The sequence below is a fragment of the Lactuca saligna genome, chromosome 6 (genome assembly GCF_052625555.1).
Source record: "Lactuca saligna cultivar CGN05327 chromosome 6, ASM5262555v1, whole genome shotgun sequence".
Lineage (NCBI taxonomy): Eukaryota > Viridiplantae > Streptophyta > Magnoliopsida > Asterales > Asteraceae > Lactuca > Lactuca saligna.
The window spans coordinates 118205756-118233396 of record NC_136422.1 but is presented as its reverse complement, the minus strand read 5'-3'; the positions used below and the strand labels follow the sequence as shown (position 1 = coordinate 118233396).

The 27641-nt window shown below is 36.2% G+C and overlaps 1 long non-coding RNA gene across 1 annotated transcript; it reads left to right on the top strand.

Annotated features, from left to right (window-relative positions):
* Positions 1–19344: 19344 nt before the first annotated feature.
* LOC144999642 (uncharacterized) lies at positions 19345–20655 on the top strand. Its single transcript, XR_013660951.1, has 3 exons — positions 19345–19698; positions 19777–19865; positions 20225–20655. It is a non-coding gene; the product is annotated as an uncharacterized LOC144999642 (long non-coding RNA).
* Positions 20656–27641: the final 6986 nt, after the last annotated feature.

The window sequence follows — 27641 nt, the reverse complement described above, 5'->3', positions numbered from 1 at the left end:
TTTCCTCCTTGAGCTATTGTCAATTTTCCTACGATATCCATTCCCTATTTTATGAATGGCCATGGAGAGATAATAGGATGTAGATGTTCCGTCGGTTGACGTTTGATGTTGCTATGTCTTTGGGAAGCATCACATTTTTGACCATGTAGAAAAGAATCTCTCTTCAAGGTTGGCCAATAGTATCCTGTTCTCAATACCTTGGAGCATAAGGATCTGCCTCCAGTGCGATTGTCACAGTTTCCTTCATATATGTCCTCCAAGACTTCTGCAGCTTCAGGATCTTCCAAGCATCTAAGATATGGACTTGCCATAGATTTTTTTATAGAATTTACCTTGGATTATTGCGAATCTTGAGACTCTTGTTCTAAATGATCTTTCGCTTTTTTAATCTATTAGGATCATACCATTTTGGAGATACTCCATAATGGGTTGGAACCATGATCGTGGACTTCTTGGAGGATCCTGTTCATCGGGATCCTTTTGGGGAAGGCTATGTGGGTTAGAATCTCCGATGCCTGCTACACTTATTGGTTGTTCAGGGTCATCAATTTTGCCGAAAAGGGCTTCTATAGCTGGATTTATTATGTGGGTTATAGGGATCTTCATTTCTGGTGGGATCCTTAGGGAGTATCCTAAGTTGGATAATGTATCTTCTTCTGTGTTTTCTTCCCTAGGAACTTGGGTTAGGTTAAAGTTTTCAAAATCAAAGGCTGGTTTTTTGAGGATCTCGAGGTATAATGCTAATCTTTCACCTTTTACTGATAAGATCCATGAAGTGATTGGTTAATAATAAAGAATTAACAAATACCTGAAGATCCTTGATTTGAAGATCCTTAGCCAATTGTAGTCCCATGATGAGTGCTTCATATTTTGCTTCGTTGTTGGTTGCATTGAATTCTCTGGGGTAGGATGTCCCCCTATGACGATTTTAGTATGATCCCTAGCCAGTGCTCTTACTGGACCCGAAATCATCTGTGAAACAGCTGAAAAGATAGTCCAAATCAAAGCTCAACTTCAAGCATCCCAAGACCGACAGAAGAGTTATGCTGACAAGCGGCGAAATCCATTAAATTTTCAAGTCGGGGATCGCATGTTGTTACAGGTCTCTCCTTGGAAGGGAATGATTCGCTTTGGGAAACGAGGAAAACTAAATCGTGATACATTAGACGGTTCGAGATTCTTTCCTGAATAGGTCCAGTGGCTTACAAGCTGCAACTAGCTGCCGAACTCAGCAACGTACACCCAATGTTTCATGTCTCGAATCTGAAAAAGTGTTTATCAGATCAAACCCTTTTCGTTCCGATCGAAGAGATTGAAATAAACGAGAATCTCCTGTTCGTCTAAGAACCAGTCGAGATTTTGGATAGGGAAGTGAAGCATACAAAGCAATGTCACATTCCAATTGTGAAGGTTCGATGGAACGCTAAATGGGGACCAGAATTCAGGTGGAAATGTGAAGACCAAATAAAGCAAAAGTACATGCACTTATTCCTTCCTTCACAAACCTAGTTTTTAAAGGAATTTACGGACAAAATTCCCTCTAACGGGGGGATGATGTCACAACTAGCATTTTTGCTAGGAAATTTTATTCTCGTGTAATCATTCAACTATTGTAAAACATATACTCTAAGTCAATATCACTCAGTACTCATTTAAATTCACCTCTCATGTTCAACAAAGAGTCTGAAAACCCTAAGAATCCCGGTTTAAGTCCATATTGGACTAAGATTTCCTTATTAGGCCTAATGGACCAATGAGCTTCCAATTTAACTATTTTGGGCTTAGGACCCTTAAATGGGTGCTAACTGGACCCACTTCCATGAAACTTAGCATTTTGGGCCATTTTGGGTCCAAAATAAATTGGTTTATCATTAATGGGCCTTATTGGGCCATTAATGAATTAATTTGCGCTAATGGGCCATAAACACCCTTTCTTCTTTCAAAATGGGCCGTGAACATGCCTAAAGGATCAATGGGCCAAAATCCTCTTTCTATGGTCCTCATAAACTCAAACCAAATCAAAAAGAGGCCAAAGCCCCTCCATTCTTTCCCTTTCTCGGCCCACTAGATGTGTACATGCATATACATATAAAAAAAGGGGGAAATAAGAGAATTACCATGCATTGACACATCACAATTACATGGTGGTTCTCCAAGCTAATTACCCATTAATCAAATACAAAGCTCATACTCCTAAGTATCCATCACATCTTCTCTTCTTACCCCCTCTTCTTCTACTCACAGCCGAGAGGCAAACCACAAATACACTCTTTCAAATCCTCTCCAAACACTCTTAAAGATCATCCTCTTTCCTCCAAGGATCTCAAAATTTTGCTTGAGTTTTAAGGATCTTCATAAAGTATTTTAAATCATTGGTAAGTTGTTATCAAACACAACCATCTCCATTCATTTTAACTTGAAAAACTCCTTCTTACATAGCTTTATTCCATGATCACACTCTTGGAAACTTCTTAACCTCGAAATCTACCCAAGGAGCTTGCTAGAGCCAAAAATCACATCAAAGTCTTCTATTTCTTCTTGAAAACTGAAACATCAAAGAAAAGGTGAGTTCATACCCCCTTGTTTTCTGTTTTCATATGATTTTTGGGGGAGAATACAAGTAAAATGTGTAGATCTATGTGTTATATGCATGTCTTGTGTAATTTCTTAGTCTATTTTGTAAAATATGTTAGATCTTAACATATCTCGACATCTTAAGTAACATTGAGTAAAAAACCATGAACTAAGACACCTTATACATCATATTATTAAGTTAAAAGTGTTTATATGTTTAAGATATAAAAATTTAAAGCAAGAACCATGTTAAGGGTCAAAATTGTCAAGAAAACAAAAGATAAGGGCAAAAAGTGACATTTATGGTTTTTAAAGAACCAAACAGGTCCTACTTGTATAAAAAGGGATTTTTATGATAAACATGCTTTCCAAAGGGCCAAAAATGTAAAATTTAGTTTATTGGGCTTTATATTTGGGCCTCACGGTTTTGGGCCCAAATTTGCGAAAAAAATGGAAGTTTTGGTATTAAAAATGTTATTAGACCAAAGTTTGAGTAATTAATGTAATTAAACCAAATTTAGGGGTAAAAATAACATTTATTTCTAAATTGGACCAAAAATGTAACTTTTACAAAAATTAGGCTGAAAGCGTCATTTTTACAAACAAGGGGTTAAAAATGTAATTTTCTCCAAAACTGGGCCATAAATGTCAATATATAAATTTCTGGACTAGATCCGTAAATTTATAAACATTTGGGGCGAAATTACAAATTTTTATAAATTATGGACTAAAGTGTTATTTTTACAAAACTTTGGGCCTTAATTGAAAATTTGAGGATTATTAGTCAATAACGTCACTTTTAAAAAAAGAGGACTTTTTATAATCAATTTGGTAAACCCCGATCTAAAACAAACAACGAAACAATAACGAATGGACAAAATACATCGATAACAATTTTATTGGGCTTAATATTCACATTACATGGCTAATGGCCCTTAAGGGCTCATTCAAGTGTATATTGAGCCTAATATTTTCCATGACATGTTTATTGGGCCTTGCGACCCACTTACATGTTAATTTGGGCTTGAGCTATAGGTTACATGTTTGTTGGGCCTTGGTGGTCTATTTACATGCCTATTGGGTCTAAATTACCCTCTTACATGTCATTGGATCTTTGTGGCCAATTTACATGCTAATTGGGCTTGGACTGAAAACAACATGCTCAGCAGGTCGTAACTATACCTTTACATAATTCTTGAACTTCATATACTTATATACATACCTTTGGATTTGAAAATCTACAACGTACACGTAAACATTAAACATGGTGAAAAAATAACAAACATGAAAAGTTGAGAATCTAGAGAGACATGTCGGTTAGCACCTTTGAGTGTACAGTCGTAGCCTATAGTTATAACCAGAGTTTCCTAGAGGGAGAGCGGGAGTTTGTGTATAGATTTATATGGGGTGACCCCCCACGCCTTAGTTGTTCGATACAGCCAGACTAGGCTAGTCTAGGGCGACAAAACCTTGAGCAAAAACCGACATTTGGAAAAATGCCAAGACGGGCAACATAGTCATCATCATGCATGGTTATAATGGCTCATATAGAGATCCACTACCAAATTAACATATCGAAGATTAACCCTTCGATTGTGTCAATACAAAACAACTTAATTAATTATACAAGAACCTCAACATTATTATAAATCAGGAAATATCGGATTTTCTAGGAAAATACTATTATTCAATTATCACTTACTTACAATACAAAAAAATTTAAACTGCAATCATATATGTTACTGCTATGAAATTCACACATGCATTTATACTTGATTTTCACATCATTTTCGGACATTCTACAGACAATATCGGATTTTCTGGGTTTTACAAAAGATACAAAGATTTTTATTTAAACATACTTATGAACTCACCAACATTATATATGTTGACCGTTTTCAAAATAACTTGTATTCTCAGGTAATCGTTAAGCAGGAAGATTTTCAAGTGTGTATGGACTTATTTTATGTAACATCACTCATCGTACTATTAATACTTTAAATTTATGTAATTTATAACAATGTACTTGATGTGAATAATGTTGGTTGTTATATGTAATGTTGGTGATGAATGTGTTATGTTTCATGCATATTCATTGTCATGATAATTCAATTGTTAGTCACACGAGCCCCTAGATGTTTCTACCATCTGGTTCGGGGGTGGGATACACATTGATGATATGTTGATGGAACCGCTTTCATCTCGTAGATCCACGGTCTACCTAATATCACATTATAAAAAGATAAGGTGTCAATAACATATAAATTTTGTATAGAGTTTACCCCCTCTATGTATATTGGTAGCTCTATCTCACCAATGGTGTGTTTCGTTTCTCCACTAAATCATATGAGGATTGAGGATCTTTTGATTATCTCCGATTCCGGGATGTTCATCCTCTTCGGTGCGTCCAAGAGTACGATGTTGACCGAGGATCCTCCATCAATAATGATCCTTCGGATGGGTTGTTGGCAATGTACAGTGTTATCACGAGTCCGTCATGGTGAAGATCATGATCCCTTCCCTGTCTGTCTCATCAAACGTGATTTCCTTTTCATTGCTAACCGAGGTATTCTTCCATGTCCTATCCTCCCTTTCTGTTTTAGAGGCATTGGCATCTTTTTTAGCATGAGAATAAGAAGTACCGCAAATGTTAGATCCACATGAGATTATGTTAATTATCTTGGTGTTTAAGGGTGGAGATCATCGTTTCTCTAGGATCTTGTGGCCATCCTAGTTGTTTTCCTTGGACTTTCTTCTTTCTTCCGAGGATCTCTTTAAGATGCCCTTTCCTAAGGAGGTAGTTGATCTCCTTTCTTAGGGATATGGAATCCTCTATCATGTGACCGAAATCTTCATGTTAAGTACACCATTTGGACTTGTCTTTCCAACTGGTAGATTTGTTATCCTTCTTTGGCCACTTTTTTTTATCTCTGAGATCCTGCATAGCATGTATTAAACCTAAAACATCCACAGAAAAACAATATTCAGTGATCTTAGGGGGTTCCCCTTCCTCTCCTTCATCTTCGAGGACATTAACCCTTGATGATCGGTTTGGAATAGGGCTTCGATTTGTAGGATCTTAGAGTTGAGGATTCGGCCAACCTATTGGGATTATCGTATTGACTTGAAGGGTTGCTCCTCTTATAGACTTCTTTATCCTCTTTAAGCCTTATGAACCTTAATGCTCAGCACCTAACTTCGTCCAATCTCTTGCATGGAGTCATCACGAGATCTTAATAGAAGGGTGAATCCTTTCTTAGACCCATCTTGAAGCCTTGACAATAGTCACCATATCAATGTTGGGGATGCTCAGAGCTTCCCTACCAAACCTGTTAACAAAATCCCTAAGTTTTTCCTTAGCATCCTAAACCACCCGATAGAGATCACTAGTGATCTTCTTGAAGGTTCGGCTACAAGAAAACTAGTTATTAAATATTGACTAAGTGTGCAAATAAATTTGTAGAATATGGAGGAACATTTAGCATCCATTTAAGATCTGATCCCCTGAGGGTAGAAGCAAAGCCATTGCATACCAAGCTTCTTTCAAGTGCATTGGGATGGGAATGATCTCCATCCTTTCTCGGTATTGTGCTACGTGCTCTTGAGGATACGTAGTCCCATTGTAAGGCTTCATGATAAGAGTCTGGAAGCGCTTAGGAACTTCGGTTTTGGCTATCGTAGGAGAAAATCTCAAGATCATGTGACTTGTTGGAGATACGTCTGGTATGGGTTAAACTACCTCAGGTATGATTGAGATCATTTGTCTAACCTGTTGAGGTTCCCTATCCATGTTTAGACTTATTCACGCATCAACATTCATAGAGTTAATATTGATAGTATTTTTGTTTAAGAAGTTACTAGAATCAAGGTTTCTAGGAGTATTGAAAGGCTCATCGTGATCGTTAATCATAGAAGCTCGATTGTTCATAGTCATCCCCCAAGGTGATGCATCAATAGCAGGAGTTGTGTTCCCCTGTTGATCTCCTGGGAATCCTGCATTGTCAAAGTTCAAGATCCTTGGTTGTACAACTGTGTACATCGTTTCCTAGGATTTCTAAAATTCTGCCTTCATCCTCTCCACTTATCTAAGTAGAGTTCTATTGTCGTCTTGTTGTTGAGTCATCTGTTGCGTCGTTTTCCTCATCATAGCGAAGAGTTCAACAATAGTGACCAGAGCAGTCAGATCCTGGAGTCCTGAAGATCCCAAACTTCCTTAGTTAGTGCCCGGAGGGGTGTTAAGTATTAGGCGCTTTCCTCTGACTGGGTGGTCCACTTGGAGGATGTGGTAGGTTTTTGGTTGTAATGGAAGGAGCGGAGGATGAAGAAAGGATCGGTTGTGTAGACATGATCATTCATGGATTTTGAACACCATAGCCCCAAGGTAGGAGCCAAATTGTTTTGGTAAAAGATTACATAAGTATAGATCAACCAAATTGAATGAGAGGTTGTGATGTTCGAATTGTTCAATAGAAAAGGGTAAAGAGAATGACACGATTGTCTACAAGGAAAGCCCTTGATCCTTGCTAGGATCTCCGACACAAAACCTTTGGAGGTGAAAACGATCACCTGCCTTGATGATTTTATTAATGACGATTACAAAGAGTATTTCAATAAGATCAAGTGAAAAAGTTCGTACATTAATCTAAGAGGCAGTAGTGTGTTGTGTGCAATATACATGTGTCAATTTATAGTCTAAACTAGCTAACAAGATGTCCGATATTCCTGGGATCCTCTATAACCAGCTTTATGAACATTGATTGACTTGGTATTCCGGGTCTTTAGCATAGTAAAGACAAAACGCTATTGAGAATAAGTCTTCTTTTGACTATTTCTGCACATGTGTTAATTAAGAATGAAATACAACCGTTATAAAATGTTAGTAAGTAATAATAATAGTAATAATCGGGATCCTAAGATAGTTGAGGATCCTGCATATTTGATGAGTTTTGAGGATCCTAAATGTTTTAAGGATCCTGACCCTAACACTAAATCATGTAGATATGGATGTTTGGAGGGTTCATTATGCTTAAATGTGCAAACTTTATGGGGTTTATGGTCTCATGCATGTATTAAGTCATATATCCTTTTGAGATCTAAGAGTTTCATTAAGCCATGCATGCACGTAAAGTTAGCAACGTTATGTGATAAACCATCTCAAGGAAGTCAGATCTAAGTTTTTGAGCAAAGTCTTAATGGAGTAAGAGCTAAAAATTAAAGTTTGCTGAATGAGGGAGTATGTTAGGTGTACAAGCAGGTACACTTAGCATACAAGCCCTAAGACGAGTATGTTGCGTGTACGAGCTGGGTACGCCCCGCGTACTCAGCAGGTTGGGCCTTAGAATCTTGGGTGTTCGATTTGGACCATATTTTGGGCTTAGATGATTAAGGCCTTATTGGGCCATCAGAATTCAATTGTTTTAGGCTAGGAATATTTTGGACCTTGGATTAAGGGCCATGAAATGGATTTGGGCCCAATTTGAAAAATTAGGCATGATTGGGCCATAATTAATGTTTTTGGTAATTGGGCCTTTTGGATTTTAGTTTGGGCCTTTGTCTTGAACCAAACTAAGTAAGGGGTAAAATGGTCTTTTTACCATAATTTCTGTACTGATGGTTATGGATTGGAATCCAATTATTAATTGAATGTTATTTGGTATGGATAGCTCAGGGATTTGTTAGACTAGCAGCCAGAGATTTATTCATATGATTCAGTAGTTTGAGGTGAGTTTCCACATTGTGTTTATTGGGTCGAAGGCACCAATGTCAGCCCATGATATGTTATGCTAGGATACTAGATGTCTGTGTGACTCTTGTATGTATATGTGCTTCTATGCTTGTGGAATGGGGTTCAATGGTTATTCTGTATGCAATGATCAATTATGCTTATATGATTTCTATGTAGGTGGGCCCGTTATGCAAGTTTGGGCGTGGCCCGTTATACTCCTTTGGGTGGGACCCGTTATGCGAGTTTGGGCGGGGCCCGTTATACACTTTAGGTGGGGCTCATTATGCGAGTGTGGGTAGGGCCCATTACACTCTTCAAGAGGGGCCCCTTATGTGTTTATTATGTACGGTATGTGGTATTTTAGGGATCTCACTAAGCTTTGTGCTTATAGTCTTCAGTTTATGCTTTAAGTACTTCCAATTCCAAAGGGAAGAATTCATGATGATTGCAGAGCACACACCACCTCATTCCACATTTTCTAGATTTACTCTGATGTGATCTGATGATTGATACATTTGTATATCTAGACTTATATGATGATGCTTTGTGATAATGGTTTTATTAATCTGAAAATGAAATTTTTGGGTCTTAGTTTTAGGACGTTTCAAGTTGGTATTAGAGCCTTGGTTTGAGGGATTCAAACATACTCTCAGATGTGTCTGAATTCAAACTGAGGATTTGGTAAAGTTTTTCAAAAAGAAATGTATTTTTAAGAAAAGAGTTTTCTAAGATAAGAAAGGGTGTGGTGCATGCAATCAGCCGAGCTCAAGTAAGTTTTCCCAAAATACCTATACATGTTATCTGATATGATATGATCTGTAAATCTGTGAATTACATGCTAGTTAGGTTTAATGATTTGCTTAGTTTTGGCATGATAGAATGCTAGGAGATATGCCTTTGTATGTCTATTGTATGATCTTGAAGACTTGCATGTTAGAATTTGATCAGTCAGTGATATGATGGCTTGCTTAGGTGATGCTTGATTCTGATTACTTGATTCTCAAATGCTGCTTGCTTTGTGCTTTTTAGGAGTTCTCACTAGCTTCAGCTAACTAGTAAGCGAATATGCTAATTTACATGTTATGGGAACTAAATAATTTGACAAGGTTAGCTTTTAACTTTATTGTGTAGCTCTTCTGTGAGTCCAACCATTATAGTGTGACACCTTTCATTTGAATAATTATCTGGTTTTAGTAGATGTAATTTTGTTCGTGAGCTAGTGAGAGGAATTTAAGGGAAGTTCCTTCTACAGCTGATGGCGGAGAGTGATGTGGAGTTTACCCTAGGAAAGCCTAGAATGAGATCTAGTGATGGGAGCCTTTTTCTGTTGAGGGTTATTTCTATGGATATAGGTGGCTTGGCGAATTCAAGGTAATCCTTGAGGAAATTACGAATAAGTGTGGAAGGTAGTATGGGCATGTGCTACTGGAAGCAGAGGATTCATACTCGAATCAAGGAGGGCTACGATGAAAATAAGAAGCTTGTAGAGATTATGATACCTCGATGTATTCTGATGCATATTTTGATGGTTTATATGGTCTATTTTCTGTATGGTGACATTGCTAGGCAGACCTATTGGTAATTCTAGTAATGGAGACGGCTCGGGCTCAGGTTCTGGACCCGAGCAACTAGATGATCAAACTATGTTGTTCAACTCATCTAAGATTACGCATTGCATTCTTGTGCAGCATCTTGTGATCTTTGGCACTATCAAGGAGGGTATTCTGGAGATTTTCGATGGCTGGTTGAGTTCCTTTCGCTCTGATATGGTGGCCTTGGTGGGGGTGCATTCATTGACGTTTAGGGAGTTCCGGGCATGTGCAAATCTAGACTATCACGGGATAGAGGACCCAATAGCGAGCAGGAGGTGGTTAACAGATGTTGCTAATGCCTTCCACACCAGTAGTTTCCCCAAGGGGGCAACGGTCTGACTTGCCTCCTATCTTTTGAGGATAGGGCACGAGATTAATGGGTGATGAGGTTGTTGATTCAATGACATGGGATGATTATGTAACTAGGTTTAGGGCTGAGTTTGCACCAGTGATTGAGGTGCAACAGTTGGCACAAGAGTTTCAGGATCTTCTCCAGAATACTGAGATGGTGGTTGAGATCACCTTGATGTTTCAAGAGAGGGAACTTTTGGTTCTACAGTATGTCGCTGATGAGGAGATGAAGAAGGCTAGGTATCATGAGATGTTGAGGAATGACATTTGGCAGTTTGTGAGCTGATCCTGCTGTAAGACGTTGGAGGATATGATAGCAATGCATAGAGAGGAAGAGATTTATCTTGAGATCTATAGGAAGAGGAAGAAGAATGAGGTTTAGATATCAGGGGGTTAAGGAAAGAGGTCCAAGGTTGTTAATGCGATAGGGAAGCACCAAAAGGGCCAAGGAAACTGTGGCAAGTTCAGTAGGACGCATGATGGGGCGTGAAGGGTGGGTGGTTCTGGCTGCTTCAAGTGCGGCCGGACTGGTCATATTAACAGGGATTGTACTGCTACCACCACCATCATCCCGGTCTCTGATTTGATTTTCTTTCATTTCAATCAGAAGGGCCACAAGAAGGTCCATTATCCGAGTTTGGCTGTAGCAGGACCGGTGTCAGCACCCGCTCCTACAACTCTTCAGATTACTGATGGTAGTCAGGGCCGGGTAGATGCACCTGTGGTGAAGAGCAGTGCCTTTCAGTTTACAACCAAGGAGGCTCATGCAGCACCAGATGTGGTGATGGGTATGTATCTTTTCCTTATCACTTTATTTATATTGAATTGTTGTCCATATTTATGTCTTTTATTTAGGATCGTTCCTCGTGAATGTTATTTTTGCTTTGGTATTGTTTGATTCAGGGGCTACCCAATCCTTTATATCACTTGTGCTTAGGAAGAGGTTTTTTGGAGCTCCGGGGGAGATGGATTCTTTGTTAGATGTCGAGATTGCAAATGATAGTTCTGTTGGCTTCATCGGGGTTGTACTCTTCAGTTGTTCAACGAGCAATATTTGGTCGAGTTGGTTCCCATTCCTTTGCGTGTGAACAAGGTTATTGTGGGTATGGATTGGTTGAGCCCTAATGGGTTAGTGATCATTTGTGAGCAATAGTTAGTTCGGTTTCAGACTCTAAGTGGGGAAGAGTTAGTAGTTCATGGGTAGAGATCTCAGTGTGCGCTAATTTTTTGTTCAGCAGCAAGGGCCAGATGCTATTTTCACCACGGTTGTTCTATTTATATCACCTATGTTATGGATACCCGAGATAAGGGTAAGGTGACTGTGGATGATGTGTCAATTGTGTGGGATTACCCAGATGTGTTTCTGGAGGATTTTCCCGGGGTACCTCCGGAGAGGCAGGTTGAGTTCAGGATTGATTTGGTTCCTGTTGCGGCTTCGATAGCCAAAGACCATAATCGTTGGCTCCTCCGGAGATGCAGAAGTTGTCTACACAGTTGCAGGAGATGTTAGACAAGGGATTCATTCAACTGAGAAGTTTGCTATGGGGAGCATTGGTCTTGTTGATGAAGAAGAATGAGGAGTCTCATCGTATGTGCACTGACTACTGGGAGCTGAATAAGGTAACAGTTAAGAATCGTTATCCACTCCTGAGGATTAATGATCTTTTTGACCAGCTTCAAGGTGCATCTTGGTTTTCCAAGATTGATATGCAATCAGTTTATCGTCATATGATGGTTAGGGATGAGGATATTCAGAAGACAGCTTTTCGGACTCATTATGGTTAGTACGAGTTCGTGGTGATGGATTTTGGGCTCACCAATGCTCCAACCGTGTTTATAGATCTCATGAACCGCGTATGACGACCGATGCTGGATCGGTTGTGATTGTATTCATCGATGATACCTTGGTTTATTCCAAGACCCAGGAGCAGCACGAGAAGCACTTAAGGGAAGTGCATGATACGTTGATGAGGGAGAGACATTCACAAAGTTTTCCAAGTCTGAGTTCTGGTTGTGTGAGGTATAGTTTTTGGTGCACCTTGGCAACCAGAATGGTATTCTTGTTGATGTGGTCAAGGTCGAGGTTGTGATGCAGTAGGAGGTTCTGAGGTCTCCATCAGAGATTCAAAGTTTTATTGGTTTGCCGAGTTATTATCGGAGATTCATCCAATATTACTCCAAGATAGTTGTTCCTTTGACCCGAATGACAAATAAGACGGTTACATTTCTTTGGGGGCTTGAGCAGCAGGAAACTTTTGAGACCTTAAGACAGCGGTTGTGTGATGCACCAATTTTGACCATCCCGAAGGGTGTTGAGGATTTTATGGTATAATGTGATGTACCGATCACATGATTGGGGATATTGTTGATGTAGAGGGATTGAGTGATCACTTATGCTTCTAGGCAGCTGAAGCCTCATGATGCGAATTATGTGACGCATGATTTAGAATTGGGGTTTTGTGGTTTCGTCCTCAAGATTTGGTGGCATTACCTCTATGGGGTCCTTTGTACTATTTATACGGATCAAAATAGCCTAAGGTATTTAATGGATCAACTTTAGAGTTCCATGTGGGAGATATGGTTTCTCCTAAAGGTGTGACCTTGGAAAAGTGTCATCCGGTTTAGGAAATAGGGCAAGCTGGGCCCCATATATATTGGTCCTTTCAAGTTTTTGGCTCGGGTGGGCTGGGTTGCTTATCTCTTGGATCATGCAAATGAGCTCAGTCAGATTCATAGCACATTCCATGTCTCTCAGCTGCGGAAGTGCTTAGTGGATGATTCCGCAGTGGTACCATTAGAGGATATTTAGGTGGATGACCGCCCGAAGTATATTGAAAGACCGATGGGGATTCTGGACCGAAAGACAAAAACCTTGAGGAACGGGGTTTTAGCGTTGGTAAAGGTGCAATGGCAACACTAGAAGGGTTTGGAGTGGACTTGGGAGTTGGAAGATGAGATAGGGAGCACTATCCGGAGTTGTTCGAGGAAGCAGATTTCGAGGGACGAAGTCTGATTCAAGTAGGGGAGAATTGTAACACATGGATTTGGGTATGTTCCTTCTTAGTTCCTTTGTATTTAATTATTGTCCATTGGTCCTTGGAGTAAGTGCGTTGGGCGTACCATTAGGTATACTTAGCGTACTAGCGTAGAACTTAGTACGCGAGGCGTACCACATTGTGAGCTTAGCGTACTAAGTGGGATTGATCGCGGGACCGAGGCCTCGTACGCTGGGCGTAAGAGGATTATGTTGGGCATACGAAGGGTTAATGAAACCCTAATTTTAGGGTGTTGCACCCAATATAAACTCCTTAAGTCCCTAGGGCTTAGCGTACTAGCTGATTGGGCCTTCGATGATTGTTTTGGTAATTGAGACTTTTGGATTGTAGGTTGGGCCTTAGTCTTCGACCAAACTAAGTAATGGGTAAAATGGTGTTTTTACCCTAATTATTTTACTGATGGTTACGGATTGGAATCCAATTATTAACTGGATGTTATTTGGTATTGATAGCTCGGGGATTTTTCGGACCAGCAACCAGAGATTTATTCGTGTGACTCAATAGTTCGAGGTGAGTTTCCTCATTGTGTTTAACGGATCCAAGGCACCAATGTCGGCCCATGACCGGCACAACTCCGTGTAACGTAAAAAGTGAAATTTCGACGAAATATTGAACCTTAGAGAATGTCCAAATCTGACTTTATTTGTGGAAGTTATGATTTTTGTAAGATTTTGCATAACAATATACAGCTCGGAAATCGAATTTAGATTGATCAATCTTTAGCCGATACAACCTAAACGAGAATTCAATATCTTGTTAATAGGATCTCAACGATATAAAGACAGTCGAAAATGGACATCAGATGACAAAGTTATGAATTTTTTACGGACTTTAACTATCTTATCCTGTTAAAATATAACTTTAAAAATAAATCAAAATTCACCGATGGAGTCTATACGAAAGTTGTAGATCATGTTGGTACTTATGCATCGATATAAAGAACGTCAAAAACGGAGCTCATATGCAAAAGTTACGAATTTTAGAAGATAACTAGTTTTTGGAGTGACTAGCAAGTGACACGTGGCGTGATCTGGACTGCACCTTCTTCCCTACGGCTTGGGGAGAGATGGTGACATGTGGCATGCGAATGTCCAATGTTCAGTTCTTGAACGCCTTGCATTCGTCACTCCTCCAACCTATAAATAGAAGGCACAAATCACTCCATTGCTCACACCTTTCTAACCCATTCTCTCTCAAACACCCTTAAACTCTCTAAGCCTTTCCCTAGCACCTCCGAGGTGTTAGTAGCGAGTCTTGGAGCGCCAGAAGGCCCAGAGAAGAAGAGCTTTTGGCTTAGAAGTTTTGCCCACGTAAATCTTGGTTCCTCGCTAAACCCCTTGTAAGTGATTGATGCTTACCATACTTTAAGTATAACTTATGTTTAAGTTCATCATCATTATTATAAACCTATAAACAAGATTTATCAGTGATTCCAGGTCGTTATACCGATTGATCTACTTACAGGGATGATGTCTAAGTTTTGATTTAGTAAGTTGTTTAAAGTGGGATTGCCAAATAGTATACTTCATATACCAAACGGACCCTACCTCCAATATGATCCTACCTGGTTGTTCCTTACTTGATAGATCTTGAAAGTAGACTTTGATTTAATGATTCTAGACTAATAGTCGCAATAAATATTAGACTAAAACTTAGCGATAATAATACTAAGTTACGTCAAAGGAAAAGAAAATTGTTAGAAGCGAAACACTTCTCAGATGACGAGTTCTCACTTTAAAAAGTGAGTGCATAGTTACTTTCATCTTACACATACATATGAATTATTTAACATTAATACATGATATATGTGCTTAGTATCTGTGTTCTTGATATATATGCTAGATGAACGCTTTATACATGTTTTACATGATTTAAAGTGTATATGCATTTTCATACCTATAAATATATTTAGTAAAGATGGGTAGATGAAATATGATATGGATGATGAGAGATGCAAGATGAAATACATGATGAGAGGTGAAAGATGATCAGAAGCCTTGAATTAAATGATCATCCAATCATCTAGCAGAGTATACATGACGACCACAAACTATTCTAGATAGTCAAGTGGAACACTAGCAGGCTCGCAACCTGTAGGTGTTTGTGAATGACGTGATCACTAGATGTACTCTAAAAGCCCTGGTAGCTATGGACTTAGTACCTTATGAATAAACATTGACAAGTATGGATTTAGTGCCCTATAGATAAACATTGGCAGCTATGGACTTAGTGCCTACTAGATAACATCGACAACTATGGACTTAGTGCATGTTAGATAAACCCTGGCAGCGATGGACTTCTTTTCTATTCCTTAGGAATAAATAAATGAAGAATAGATTATATTTTTGGGTAGATCCTTAAGAATAAAGAAGATAATGGGGATGAGAAATTGGGTTAATAGTTTGATGATTAAAACACAATAATTATATTACTGTGGGTTGAAAAGCCTATATACTCACCAGGTTTCCCATCCTGGCCCACTCAGGTTATTGTATCACAGGTAGCTATATGGAAGATACATTACACTAAGAGATTAATGAAGATGTAATTCATTAGTGTAAATAAATGTAAGGTCTGTTTATGCTTATAGTGAAAAGATTCACCATGTGTATGTGCACATCACTTGGTGAACTTCAACCTGTTTTGGTATGAAATGCATAAATTCACAATGTGAATCTTTGATATAACTCATAGCCTCACAGATTCAAAATGTTAATCTCTAAAAAATGTTTTCCAAGCTGACTACCACTTTCTCTTGTTTTCACTATGAGCAAAATAAGTTAAAAGATTCACCATGTGTATGTGTACATCACTTGGTGAACCTCAACCTGTTTTTGTATGAAATGTAGTTATTCACATTGTGAATCTTTGATGTACATCTCACATTCTCAATGATTCACAATGTGAATCTCTTAAAAATGTTTTCCAAGTTTCTTACCACTTTCGCTTGTTTTCACTATGCATAAAATAAGTGAAAAGAGTCACCATGTGTATGTGTACAACACTTGGTGAACCTCAAACTATTTTGGTATGAAATGAATAAATTCACAATGTGAATCTTCGATGTATATCTCACAATCTCACATATTCACAATGCGAATGTCTTAAAACAAATTTTGCAAGTTGATTACACTTTCCCTTGTTTTCACTTTGCACAAAATAAGTGAAAAGATTCACCATGTATATGTGTACATCACTTGGTGAACGTCAATCTGTTTTGGTATGAAATGCATAAATTCACAATGTGAATCTTTGATGTAACTCAAAATCTCACAGATTCACAATGTTAATCTCTTAAAAATGTTTTCCATGTTTATTACCACTTTCGCTTGTTTTCACTATGCACAAAATAAGTGAAAAGATTCACCATATGTATGTATACATCACTTGGTGAACCTCAAACTGTTTTGGTAGGAAATGTAGGGATTCACATTGTGAATATTCAATGTACATCTCATATTCTTGAAGATCCACAATGTGAATCTCTTTAAAATGTTTTCCAAGTTGCTTACCACTTTCACTTGTTTTCACTATGAACAAAATAGTGAAAAGATTCACCATGTGTATGTGTACATCACTTGGTGAACGTCAACTTGTTTTGGTATGAAATGTAAAGATTCACATTGTAAATCTTCGATGTATATCTCACATTCTCACATATTCACAATGTGAATTTCTAAAAAGTTTAGCAATTTGATCATCACATGTTGAATTATATATTTTTTGACATGTATTTCATAATCTTACTTATATTTTTGACAATGACATTAAAAATATCACATTGTATAGTTGAAGGTTCAAATAAATATACAAAAAAACACCGCAAGGAGAACCGTGGTGGAAATTAATAATAAATTAAGAAATAGTGAAGATGAAATGACTCGTGATGAAAATGTTGAAAAAGAAAAAACTTTAGAATGTGATAAGATTAAAAAAAAGAAGCAAACAAAAAAATTGATGAAGCAAGATGAATCTGTTTTAAAGACAGTTGAAAAGAAATCAACACAAGGTTAGTATTGATAAAATTATAATTTAATTTAATATATAAAATCAGTTATCATTAATTTTTTTTTAAATGAACAAAAATCAAACATAGTCTAAGACTTCAACAAAAGAAAATGAAAAAGTCGATGAAGCTAGACAAATCTGTTTTCAAGACACCTGAAAAGAAAACAACTTAAGGTTAGTATTTATAAAAGACAAATTTGCAAAAATGGTCCATGTGATATGCATTTTTTTGGGGTTTTTGTCTAATCCGTGAGTTTTTTGGTTTCATGGTCCTTTTGGGTTAGTTTCATTGTAAAACTAGTCCCTGATAAACTTGAAAAGACTAATTTGCCCATTTTAATTGGTTTTTCCATTTACTTAATTATTTTTTCTTTTATTTTAATATAAATGTAAATCAAATCAAGAAGCGGACCCACCTGCCCCACCCTCTCTCTCTCTCTCTCTCTCTCTCTCTCTTTCTCTCCCTCTCTCTCTCTCTATCTTCTATTTTCTTCTTCGTGTAGCACCACACATACACCCCAAATACTTGTTATTGTTGTCCCCATTTCTTCTTCATTAGACTGCCAAGACTCACCCACCGAAGGTGGGTGGTCCTCCGTTCACAATAAAACATGAAGATGAGAGGGAGGAGGTTGTTACCTCCATCCCAACCTCCAACAAATCCCTTCATGTCGAAGCTCAACCCCCAAACACCCCACTACTCACTGATGTAACCTACCGGTGACCAAAACAGTCCCGTCGGGGACTTCTCTAGTCGAAGGTAACTGTCGGCGAGCCAAAGCACTACCTCCGCCATCTCAACATCTATTTCCCCCTCCTGTTCTGATAATCAATCACCACCTCTATTGTTGTTGTTGTTGTTGTTGTGACAACTGAACACCACCGAACACTATCTTCCAGTCGTGACCCACCATCACCAAACTCCCCATCACCACCACTATTGTGAAGGTCGATCACCACCAAGTTCTCCCCTTCTCCACTTGAACAAGTCTTGATTTGAACAAAAGCAAGAACAATTCCTTCATATGCAACTTTCTCATATGGGTGTTTGTTTTTTTTTTTCAACGATCTTTGTCGGTTTTTTTCTAGGTTTTTGCTTAATCCAAATGGGTTGCCGGAAAAATTGTTGAATTGTTTATGGGTGCCAATAATAGAGGTCGGTGAAACATTTTTAGGGAATAATCCACCATTGAAAAACCTTGGAGAACTAATAAAATATTAAATGGATCGGGCTATTTATGGTGTGTAGGGGTGAAAGAGGCGAAGCTTGGTGATTGTTTTGTTACAGTTCTGGATCTATTCCTCAGGATCACTATTATAATTTCATATATAAACATTTACTTTTTATTCATTCATGTATATGCTTGACTAAATTAATAAAATCAAGGTTTACAAAAAAGAGGGTTTGATTTTCAGTTGTGCATATTTTGCTTGATAATTTTTATGAATCCATTATTGGTGGTTTTTGGTTAGCTGTTTTCCTTCATTAATGGCAGTGACAATAAGAGATTGAGGATCAAGATGTGCACCAACCAACTTTATTGAAGGTGTACTAGAGAGAGAGAGAGAGAGAGAGAGAGAGAGAGAGAGAGAGAGAGAGAGAGAGAGAGAGAGAGAGAGAGAGAGAGAGAGGAACCCTTTACTGTTAAATAATTATATTTTTTCTTTTTCTTTAAAATAAGGCTAATCTTCATAAATGGTCCCTATAGCAGCGAAAAGACATAAATACCATTCACTTAACAGTTAAAAGCTAACGGAGTTAGCGAAAAGGACCATTTGTTAAAAGTTTTGAAACCAAAGGAACTATCTGTGAGGTTTTTTAAACTTAGAGACTAAACTTGATATGTTCAAAAAATACAGGAACTATTTTTAAAGTCTTGTCTTGATATTATAAAATTAATTTATAATATCATTAATTGTTTTTCCTCTATGCACGGTTTTTGTATCTGATTGGTTAGAATTTTTTTTAATTTTTTGTATTTTTTATATTTTGAGTTAGCCACATGTTTTGTACATGTGTTATATGTTTGATACCACCGACTCCAGCTTCGTATGAGACCGGTCGTTTGAGCTAATTGGGATTGGATTGCTGTCGCTTCTTCTTCTCTCTTCCGATTAAAACTACCTCCCATTCTATCATCCACCGATCTACATTTTTCTCACTTTCCGATCCTTCCACCGACCACTCCATCTTCCATCTATTTTCATTTGGATCGACAACAGCCTTCTTTGACTCTGCTTCCCAGCGCTTCTCTTAGCTTCTGATTAAATCTTAAATCCGTGTTCAACACATCCAACTGCTTCTCTTTGCTTCAATTGACGGCGTCTCCACCACTATCATCACCCTTCTTTCATATTCTCCACAAACACAATCCTTAAGAGCCCTAATCAGGTATGAATCCTATAAGACTTTCAATCAATTTCTTTTTTCTTATGTTTTTAACACAGCCTCTACTCGATTATGCTTCAGGTTTGATTTTATGTCTTGTATATGGATTTGGCATTCTAAGTAGTCGAACCATCTTTCTTTCAAATTGAAGATATCGCCACCTACTCTAAGTAAGATTTCACGTACCTTTTCATCACCTTCTTTCTCTATCTTCTTTTTATTTGTCTGTAAATCCATTTATGTGAAATCACTATCTCCCTACCATCATCGATACATCACATCCGGGTTTTAGTTGACATACATATTTTGTATTTTGATGTGTGAAAAATACAACATTTTTGGTTTGGGATGAGTGGATAGATGATTATTACTCTGTTATTAATTATGCTTGCCAACCATTTTACTGTTGGAGATGCTCTTTCCCAAACAAAAAAAAAAAACACTTTGCTGTTGGAGATGGCCATTAGTACTTTCCGGTTTTCATTTGTTTATGCGATTCTCAATTTCTTTTTTTGACATCCCTTCGCAGATTGGAAGAGTAAAATATGTTGAAAGGTGCAACTGTCATTCTTTATTTGGTTTGGTTTTGATCTATTATCGAAGTTGGGTTCTTCTTTACCTAAATGTTTTGTGAAAATTGTTGGCAAAAAACTACAGTTCACGTCCAAACTTCTCTTTCGTTACAGGTATGTTTTATGTTTAACAAGATATAGAGTAAATTTCAATGCCCACAAGGTGTTCGATGTTTTGCTTGTGAGAATTCTGAATGGTTAAATATTCAATTTGACCACGAAGCAACAACAGGGACAAATTCAAGTTCCATATAGGGGTAATGGTGGGAAGATAGCTTTCTTTCATTTGCAAATAATAAACTTGGATCTGTTATAATTATAAATTGATGAAATTTTGATGTACATGTCTTCGCTTATGAAGTAATTGAGCTATTATGTCGGCATCAAATTACAGGTATCATTGTTTTGTATGTTTTCATTTTCACATAATCTTCATCTCAATCGCACACCAAAGAAGGTTTACAAAGAAGCATGGCCCTAAAAGCTTATATTTCTAAATCAAATTCATCTTTGTGAAACTTAGAACATTTTATTTAATAGTTGGAAAATGTTAAAATTTATGTAGTGAATATTCCTAATGTTGGCCAAGATTATCACTTCCCTATATTGTCTTGGTCTTTTCCTGGGCACCATTTACTTTGTTCCACCATTTGGAGTGAAAACATTTTGTGTTGCAGCATTTCTCATCATTGTCACAGTAGTTTTTCTAATTATTTTGTTTTTCTTTCAATAAAAATATATCAATTATCAACCTACTTTATTGTCTAAATCTTTCATGAAATATGTCAAAGTTTCAGGTGAACAATAGCATCCTATTATTTTTTTGTTGAACTTCTAAATATAGAACATCTTCCGTCCCGCTGGGTTACTTTCTAGTTCTCATTAATTTTGTTAAAACATGAACAGAAATCAGACAAAGTCCAAGACTAAAAATGTTTGAATACAAAAAATCTATGACTCCTACTAAAGCTAATGATCGCCTTATAACACTACTACAAAAAAAGAGCATTATCGATGGCCAAAAGCATCGGTAATCCGTGACAACTATTTACCGACGGAATTGTAACAGACCAAAATATGTCTGTATACTCTTGTTGCTAATTGCTTATGACGGATTTCTGACAGCTACGTATAATTTTAGCGACGGATTATTCCGTTAGAAATAGTAACGGATCACCAACAGAATATGTTTTGCAGCAGATTACCGACGGGATTTGTTTGCAACGGATTACTGACGGAACAATTTACTAATGGATTACTGGAATAAATTACTAACGGATTACCGACGAAATCTCGGATTGACTCACTATCGGATTACCGATAATTTTTTTTGTTAGATTAGCGGCAGATTTTGGCACTAAAAAAACTACAAATTCATGAAAAAGTTTAACATTAAAAATAATTACATATTCAACACATAAATTTTTTAAACATACATCAAATGTATATTTTTCCATAGTTTCAATACATCAAATGTATATTTTTCCATAGTTTCAACTCTACTTTGGTTGCTCCATAATAAGGAAAATTACCAAAACCATACCTTACATGAAGCTAGTTGCCACTTCAAAAGATAGAGAAGTTCTCATCTTCTTCATCATGTGGTTGCAGAGTATCTATCTATGCAAAGCACACAATGCTAATATGAGTGATTGAACATAAACAAAGAAGCAATCAACAAATTCAATGATTTGATTGTGGATATGGATAAATATATATGTCGAAAAGTTAAGCCACAAAATTTGACAAAATAAAAAATTCACCAATAAATTTACCAAATCTTGGATTCCAAAAAAATTATGCGTGTACTTTGATGCCGGCACACCCCAATTACTTAATAGAGAAGCCCTGTTGCTAGTCCCGAGGAGATGAAGTCATTATTTTCTTATTCGAAATCTCGTGCTAAGAGAGCAAAAAAAACACCATTTGGGTAATGTACATAAAGAACCTAATAGAAAAAATAAGTTAGGTTTTTTTTACCAAAACTTGGAGAAAAAAAAAAAGAATAAATTAGGGTTTTTTTTACCAAAACTTGGGGAAAAAAGGTGAAATCGGATCCAATGGTAAGGTGCACCGGTTACGGCAACAATTTTGACGGTGACTGCGGCGACAAAAGAGTGAGACATGTTGGTCGTCATTCATAGAGAGATAAACGGGGGAAATTTTACTTAAAACTTTCATAGTTTTCTATTTAAACCATTTTTTTTTTTTTGCCAATTTAAACCCAATATTTTCCTTAAATTTTCTATTCACCCCCAATTTGCAGGTTTCCAAGTCACCTTTTGGTAAGATGAAAGTTTTTTTTCAACAAAGACGCTATATTTCCCCAACTTTTCCCCAAGAATCAAAATGATTCAAAATCATTTTTCTTGGAATGGTATCTTTATGTGACTTTATATAGTTTAAAAACAATTTATAGGATGCTTGATATGTAGAAATTTTGGTGTTAAAATGATGTAATAAGTTGGAGATTAACCATTCTTTATATCAAAAAGTACATTATTTTGATACAAAAATGATATAACAACATACACTCATCTTTTCCGATTTAACATATAGTATAGAAACAAATATCATAGTAATAATAAGCAACTTCACTTGTACTACTAGTTCTAGCTCAAGCTTCTGCTAGTAATTCCACCATTGTTAACATAATCTACTCCACAATGCTCTTAGAAACTATACCACCAAAACTAGGGCTGTAAACGAACCAATTGTTCATGTTCGTTCGTTTAAGTTAGCCGAACAACAAACGAACACAAACGGATAAACGAACGAGATTTTTCTTGTTCGTGTTCGTTCGTTTAACAAATTACTTTGTTCATGTTCGTTCATTTATGTTCGTGAACATGCTAAACGAACATAAACGAACAAAGATAAAAAAAAAAAAAAAAAAAAAACACAATTGAACATATATGAACATAAACGAACATATAATATAGCAATATAATAAAAACTAATTGAATATAAATGAATATAAATAAACTTAAACGAACGAACATAAACGAACGTAAACGAACATCATAAACGAACGTTCACGAACATAAATGAACGAACGAGACCATTGTTCATGTTCGTTCATTTAACTAAACGAACGATAATTTTTGTTCATGTTCGTTCATTTATTAAATAAACGAACATAAACGAACTTCCCGCCGAACAGTTCACGAACGGTTCGCCGAACGTTCAGTTCGTTTACAGCCCTAACCATAACCACTACCATCCATATCACCATGTTACCCATAATCATCTAGTGTTTGAACTATTTTCTAATGATCTTACAAGGATAAGGTTAAATCCCTAAAAATAATAACACAAGTATACAACCAATTAATCTTCAATTGAATTAGCAAATATCCAACTAATAAATAATTTAAAAAGGAGAACCCTATTGAAACTTCAAGATGAAAATTCCAATTTTAAAGAAAATTGATAACGTGGATTTAAATAATCAATCAATCACCCATCCATCAATTATTGGTTAAAGCACTAGTCAACAAGCTACTACAAACTAAAGAATCATAGTGTTAAATTTAAAAGCACTAAACATATAGGAAAATAAAATCAAAATCAGATACAATTCCCAAATTCACTGTTGAAGAAATTCCTAGTTGAAAAAACAAAGTGTTAGCAAAATTACAAACCTAAGTATGTGGTTGTGGCCTCACTTTGATTTTTTTTCGATCTCCTTAAGATAAAGCAATGCATCTTCAAATATTTCTTCTTCAACAAAACTATGGATTATTCAATCATAGATCTCAAAATGAAGTCCACAAACCCTAAATTCATCACAATCTCTTAGGGCCATCACCACAAGTTCAACTAATCCCTCTTCTACCAACAAACTTATGATTCTCTAGTAGTTGAATTAACTAACTCGCAAATCAGCATTGTTCTTCCATTTATCAAACACCTGGTGTGCACGTTACAAAACATGAACTACAAACCATAGAAAATCTTGACATCTTAAATCGATTCATTTTAAGAAATTGGTTCGATCATGCGGTTTGATCGAGAGGAATCCAACATTAGTGTATTAAATTTCTTTGCTTCAATCTCCTATCATCTTCGAGAATCTGAACAAGGTGTGAGACTTTACCAGAACCATAACGTCTAAAAAGTCCAAATTCTCACGTTCGACTAAACCTTCATCGCAAAACGAACTCTCTTGAAAAAAACAAAACCAATTTGACGCTTGTTCTATGAGAGATGTCAAGAACACATACGTAATTGCCCAATTTGTTCGACCAGTCGGTGAACGATGCCAAGAGGGTTACCGGATGGTGACCTAAAACCGGGAATTTCATTTTAATAAAAAAAAGGGAAAATATTGGGTTTAAATCGGCAAAAAAATAAATATTTTGTTTAAATAGAAAAAACATAAAAATTTAAGGTTTTATTAAAATAACCTTTTTTTTAGTTCAGAGTTCATAACACCCTTTTAACACTTGTATATTTACAAAATTGCTCCAACCATTTAAAAATTAAATAAAGATAAATAAATTTTAGTAACGGATTTATGATGGAATGAAAAATTGTTGATTTCCATTGATAAAGCGTCGGTAAATTATAACCGTTTACCAACAAAAATGTATAGTTTTGCTAAACCGTCGCGAAATTCATCACTAAAATCCATATAATTAAGTTTTTTTTTTTAATTTGTCGGCAATCCGTCGGTATTCCCTTTAAATTTCCAACGGATTATTCCGTCGCTAAAATTTGGTCGGTATTACCCTATCTTTGTTTTTGTAGTGTAAAGAAAGAATAGCAATAAGTTTTTTTTATTACTATTCACATATTTAATTTACAAAAATATAAACAAATTCACATGTTTATTTTATGTATTATACTCCCTCCGTTCCAAAAGTATAGTCTATTTTTCCTTTTTGATTTGTCCCAAAATAATAGTCCATTTCTAAAAATAAATAACATTTTTATCAAAATATCCCTTCATTATTATTTAACCAACTAAGCATTTAATGAAACATTAAATGCAAAGTAATGATAAAATTGTCATTTATTATATAAAGTTAGTGATAATTAATGTTTTCTTAATCTGTGTGTTTTTTGTGTGTGGACAATAATATTGAGACGGGTGGAGTATTATATTTTGCAAAACAAAAACCTTGTGAATGATATTTTTTTAATAAAAAACTTTTTAAAAAATTTCGCATGTGAATTTGTTGTATTGTTAGTTATTTTATAGTATATGTTATAGTATGAGAAGCTTACAAAAATTAATGACTAATAGGTAAAAGAAAAAGAAAAATAAATGAAGCAGAGATAAAAATGAAGATTGTTAAGACAAAAACTCTTGAAGTAGTCAAAGAAAGAAAGACAAAAGTGCCCATAAATCCAAATAACAGAGTATCTTTGAGAACAAGAATGAGCCCAAAGAAGCTTTATGATATCGTTAAATATTTAAACAAAAAATAGAAAAAAGTTGTTAGAGAAATGAGATTGGGATCTTTGCTGAGAATTGCAATCAATGGAATTTCTAGGAATTGGCACGTTTTGTTGTGAATTCATTCAATCCATCATATATAAAAATGCATATACCTAATGCAAATATAGATATAACACCAACTCTTGTTCATGATTTGCTTGGAATTCCTCTAGATGGAAAAGATATATATAACATTGATAATGTGAAGGAAAAAATTAATGGATTGGAAGCAAGAGTACAATTGCAGGGCTATTAGATAGGGATGAAAGTGGGTCCAAAGCCGGACCGTTGGACCCGGACCCGGAAACCGGAATTGGCGAGTTATAAGACCCGATAACTGGACCGCTATAAGGGAACTGGTTCCGGGTATCGGACCGGGTAAAGTGGGTATGGAACCAGTTGGAACCGGAAATTGAAAATTGGAACCGAACTCGTGTATTAGACCCAGAAATGGAATCGGAAATCTGAAATTTTGGAGTTGAAACCGTTAAATTTGGAAAAATACCATATCGTATTCCTAAACAACCATTTCAATATCTCTTTGAAATATTTGTGTATGTTTTTCTCAAACTCGATCGATGCTCTCTGGTTGTTTTCACTTCATTATCAATACACACAAGGGATGTATGTATGTGTGAGTTTTGCTTGTTCCTATTCCCAAGTTAAACACATAAAAGTCCCTTGACATAAATTCAATATAACTTCATTTTTGTTGAGTTAGGTAATAAATAAAATATCAGCTCCCACTTATTATCCAAACACCAAAAATTCTATATTGTTTTCCTTTTCTTTTTCTAAATTCAAAATATCACATAAAACTATAAAAGTATAAACTTTATAATTGATATTTGATTTATTAATTGAGATAAAGCTAAACAAAAAAGGAAGTTAAGTTAGATTTATGGCTTAATGGGGCTTTTATGTGTTTGACTGTGTTTGTGACATAGGGGAATATACATACACATGAGGCTTTTAGTGTGTGTATCAGCGAAAAGAAAAAGAGAACATCAGTGGATTTTGAGAAATATATACAAAGAGATTTTGAGAAACAGAGAACCGGTAGTTTAGTAAAAAAAGACCATTCTGAAAGTACAATGTTGTAAACCCTGTTCTGGTTCCAGTTCATTAAACCCGATTTCGGTTTTTTTTTACGAATCCGGTTCTAAAACCCGAAATACCAGTACCCATTGGACTGGTACCTGAAATACCCGGAACCCGGATAAGACTAATTTTTAAACGCGATACCTGAACCGTTTAAGCATTTTTCGGTTGAACCGGTTCCGGTTCTGGTCCGGTTTTCCGGTTTTATAACTCATTCCTACTATGAGACCATCATATGTTGAAGAGAGGATTAAATAATTATTAGATTCGGGGATTATTTTCACAACAAACTTTCTGCAACTGTTTGTTAATACTATATGTGAACAGAATAAGCATGGAACTTATAAACAACAATATTGCCACATTTATCAAGCAAAACACCTATGAGAGAAATTGATTGGTGTGGTTTTATAACCAATTGCTTGAAAATGTCATAGACGACCTGAGATGAAAACGATAGAGGAAACTACTAGTGTGGGCCACTTCTTGTATTATTGGTAATGAAAATTCTTAAAATTAGCAATTTTATTTATATTATTATAAGAAAACTAATTAATCATAATCTTCTTTACATAAACAACTAACTTATTTAGAGTTTATGCGAAATGATAAGAGTGAAAAATGACAAATACATGCACTACATTTTTGGGATTATGACATGATGGTGAAAAGGGAAAAACTGAGTTAAAGAGTGGTGACTTTGGAACTTTGGAATGTAATAATGATGTTATAGAGAATGATAAAGAATCCGACACCGATGAAAATGAATATATGAAACTCGATGTAAGTTAATAATCTATATAACTAAAAAAACTGTGAAGCTGTAT